The sequence below is a fragment of the Saccostrea cucullata genome, unplaced genomic scaffold, assembly GCF_032062105.1.
Source record: "Saccostrea cucullata isolate Sc308-1 unplaced genomic scaffold, CSIRO_AGI_Scuc_v1 ctg8316, whole genome shotgun sequence".
Taxonomy (NCBI): Eukaryota; Metazoa; Mollusca; class Bivalvia; order Ostreida; family Ostreidae; genus Saccostrea; species Saccostrea cuccullata.
Window position 1 is genome coordinate 48,098 of NW_026935333.1, and position 4,570 is coordinate 52,667.

Here is a 4,570-nt window from a genome sequence, read left to right on the forward strand (position 1 = left end):
ATGGAAAAGTAACATTTCTATGCTCCGTAATCGAAATTTTGAAGGGTATATAGATTTTGTCCTGTCCAACTGTCTGCTTATCTTTTTTCTGCCAAAAATTTCAACCTTGACAATAACTTTTAGTAGTGGGGTATGCTTTCACATTCACAGGTGTATTCCTCGTGACAAGACTTTTCTTAGGGTGCTCCCTTTTGACATTTTTTCCTAGCAGCCATTTTTAATTATGTATTTAAGTCTAAGATATGATATGACCAATATATGTGTTACAGCTTCAGCTGTATTTTTAAACTCGTGTGATTATGATTAAATGTCAACGTCTATTTATTAATTAAATATAAAAGTATTCATTTCAATCCATTACATTTCTATGAATTAATTCATACGAACAGGAGAGCATTATTCAAAATAGATTTGAAAATGTTCATTTAGTAAGGTCCAGTCAATGAAACCCATTAGTTTTACTTCTGAAAAAATTTACCTGTATGCTACGATTTTATTAAAATACCTGACTTGTTTTTAGTTTCTGTGTGTGTGTACAAAAATACAGCATAGAAACGTTTTTTTTTAAAAAACGGATATGGAGGGTACATTGACTTCTGTTTACACTAGATTTTCGGGGAAAAACTACCTTTCTTGTATTCTTTTGGACCATATTAAAATACAGATTTATTGAATAGAGCATTGCATGGAGAATGATTTTACAAAACGAAAATGGCATTGATATCTCAAGAAGACTATTTAAAATGTTGGAATAATACCGGCGTCTTTGCAACACCGACAAAACATATAATTTTTAGAAAAGAGCATTGTGGAATAATTAATAGAAGCAAAATTGTAGGAGTATAATGTTAGGGAGAAATGTACATGTAAAGTCTTCTTCAAGAAAATATTGTTTGTTTACCCTCTCAAGTCTCAGGATAAAAAAATGGGTCAGTAGGTAGGTAGGCAATTTTTTCTTATGGATTTTCAACATAAATGCTGAATGCTCAACATCTTTTTTAAAAGCGGTGGGTGGTGGTGTTTATTAATAAACCCCAAAATAGATGTTGTCGGGTTGCAAATATTCTGGGAGAGAAAAAATTGTTTCCTGCATGTTAAAAAAAGTTTTGAGTTGGTCTAATTTTAGCCAGAACTCCAAAGGGCAAACAAACGAAATTGTACCGATGGCCTAAAGAACAGCATCTTTATTGTCATTTTAGGAAAAGGCTCAGTTTTCATTCCTCTGAAATTCCTTTGGCCTTCAGTTCATCTCTAACTCTTGCTAAGTATTCTGGATCTGGATAACCAAATCTGAAACAATAAAATACTAACAATAATATAATCTTAATCAAATATTTCTGATAAATATTCAAATTTAAAAACAAAGTAATGAAGCATTAAAAGAGAAAAAATGTGTTTCATGAACAGCAAAGTCTGCATTTGTTTTTGACTTGTTCAATATTTTTTTTTGTTTGGTTTTATTAAAATTAATAACGTTTACTTTTCAGGCCCTCCATCTCTCCTTGTTTTGTGATGGATGTCGTTCCACGTGACCACGTTGTCTCTACCGGAAGTTAAAAAAACCAACCGTGAATATCAGACGATGTTCAAAAGCACTTTTAAACTTCCAGAATGAGACCCCCCTTTCATTGTCCGGAAGGTAACCTTGGCGGGAAAGGCCATGATACGGTTTTCCAGGATTAGGGTGGTTTTCATGTCAGAAAAGAAATCAAATGTGAATGAAATATTTCGTGAATATTGTCCTCGAATCAAGAATAATTCATACTGCAAAATTAAAAAAATTTATATCAAGAATATGTTGTAAAAGTACAAAATATATTGAACTGAATAAGATAAAACAAAATGGCTACCGTCATTTCCATCCGGAAATTCATAACTGATAATCAGGTTTTACAGCTGTACCCCGGAAGAGAAGCATCATCGATTCTTAGCAGTCCCGTTTTTGGTTGATTTCCGTACATTTCTCCGTAAACCGTATTGCAAACAGGGCATGCCGATTTATGGTGTAAATTTTGTGATACATTCACGACAGAACTGTGTTGACAATCTTTTAACTGTACGGGGTGGTCATTTCATCGTCCATACAAATGACGCACAAATTATCATTTTTGTCTCCTCATCAGCGCACGCACCTTTCTCTGAAAGTTCACCATCAAATTGGTTGTCTGAAATCTCGTTTTCACTTTCTTCAGAATCCGAGTTGATCATTCAAAATTTTTTGTACAGGTTTTTGATCCGGGTTTTTGATCTGAAGAGGGATCTTTACACTTTCCAAAGAGGCATTTTTGGGAGGCCGGATACCAAAAAAGATTCCATATTTTGCTTGTGGTTTGCAGATGATCTCCAAGAATCGACCTTTTTATAATTTTTAGAGTTAAATTCATGAATCCTTACGAAAATCTTTCGCAATCCTTTTTTTAACTCCTTTTTCTTTTTTCCCGTCGGTTTTTGGGGGATTTGAACCTAAACAGAAGGATCTAAACACATCGACAACTACTTTCGTAGTTTGTTCGGTAAAAATTTACAATATGGATCGTCTTTAAATTGACACTCTCTGCTGATGAGAAACATTCAATGGCTTATAGCATAACGGTAGCATATGTTGCTAGATATTTATTTGAATTGAACCTAATAATGCAAAAAAAAACCCAATATATGTAAGAAACTTATCTAAAAAAGTGCAAGCCCTTTAAAAAAATTTTTACAAACAACATCGATTTAAAGAACAAGGTAGTTTCAATACAAGTTAAAAAAAAAAGAAAAACTTAATTTGAAGGTCACAACAATATATATCTTCTTGTTATGAAAAAAAATTAACAGCTCTCGGCCTTGCTAAAAATCAGATCTCAAGAATACTTTAATTAAATAAATGAACAAGATCCTTAACTCATGGGTCATTTCCAGTAAATATACTCACCCGTTCCTAATAATGACAAAGCAATGGAAAACATTTTCTTCTTTTTCACCTTTTCCTTGTTTGCTGCATTTAGTATCTTAAGTGTTGTATCCCATAATTGTTGTTGGTAAAATCCTGAGGGAAGATCATCCGGAAATTTATCAATAATGGCATGCAAAACGATTTTAAAACCCAGATATCCCGCACCAGTCTGTAAAACTTCGGTTGTGTTACGTTTTTTCTTTCCTGAAAACAGTTTTGCATGCTCCTTCTGATATGGTTTTCCTGCTTTTTCGAGAATTGCTTTTGCAAGTTGGCCGTTTCCAGGTACTTTGGGATTTTCTGTTGACACCAGAATATCCACGTTCTGAATTTTTGTAAGGTCCTCAGTGTAAATGAGTACATGTAGGTTATTTACCTCAAAGATTTCTGTCTCTCCACTGGAATTAATGTGTTTCCAGTTAGACATTCTTGGAATTTGAGCAGAAGACTGTGGGAACATTTGAGAATGAGCTGGATTGCTTGGATATGGGGGTACAGGAGTTGGATTGCTTGGGTATGAGAGTACAGGAGTTGGATTGCTTGGATATGGGGGTACAGGAGTTGGATTTTTGGATATGGGGGTGCAGGAGTTGGATTGCTTGGATATGGGGGTACAGGATTTGGGATTGCTGGGGTAAATGAGTACAGGAAGTGAATTGCTGGGGTATGAAAGTACGGTAGATGTTGTGTATGGCAATGGGAAATGCTGTTGTCCTGGCACAAAAGTGGAGGGGATGAAGTTGAAAAATCTCTGGGATATTAAGCTGGCCCTTGATATTTTTGTAGATCGTTCACACGCATTATTACAGATTTTTCATCAAGATACTCTGGATCCTCACAGCAATTTTATATGTTTCTGTTACTAATTCTACCATGTCCTCTTTTTTATCAATAAAATGCATTTCTTTGATTGGATTATTCATGCCAGGTAGAAATTTAATAATTCCTGATAGCTTTTATATACATTGCTGCAGATGCTTTCTGGAATTCCAATTTTTTTTACCTGAAAAAGATAGTTTGCACTTAGAAATTAGAACTTAAATTAGACTTCCGAAACTTTGGCAATTAAAACAAAGAGGAATTAATGTATGTATTCCAACTATACTGGAAACAACATTCACTTACCTGAACCTATAGGAGCCAATGCAACAGATTTAACCCCTTTATCACATGCAGTTACAAGAGCTCTCGTAAGAGTTTCGCAAAGATCATTTAGAACTGGTCTTGTTCCTGTGTCATAATTTTCCCAACGTGGACAAGCACAGTGAATTATATTTTACAAGTGTAATGAAACGGAAAATCATATTGGATTGAAATGCCTTTGAAATAGACCAATCAAATCATTGTATAATTGACCAATCAGCGCTTGATATTATAACCAATCAGATTTCCAGAATCATCAACCAATCAATAGTAATTAGAATAAGGTATAAATACGGACCTCAAAAAGTTTCGGTTACTTGGCTTTACTCATCGTTCATAACACCTCCTGGACTGGGTTTTTGGGCTGTGTCGGGAAACAACAGAATTGTTAGTTACACCCTAGCTCAGGAACCTAGTTCCTTAATAGTGTGTCTCAGTGACTATAGTGTCTTGGTGACTTAAAATAGTGTCTTGGTGACTTTTAATAAA

At 34.5% G+C, this 4,570-nt stretch overlaps 1 pseudogene; it reads right to left on the reverse strand.

The window, feature by feature from the left end:
• Positions 1-653: 653 nt before the first annotated feature.
• On the reverse strand, positions 654-3,813 carry LOC134242496 (uncharacterized; annotated as a pseudogene).
• Positions 3,814-4,570: the final 757 nt, after the last annotated feature.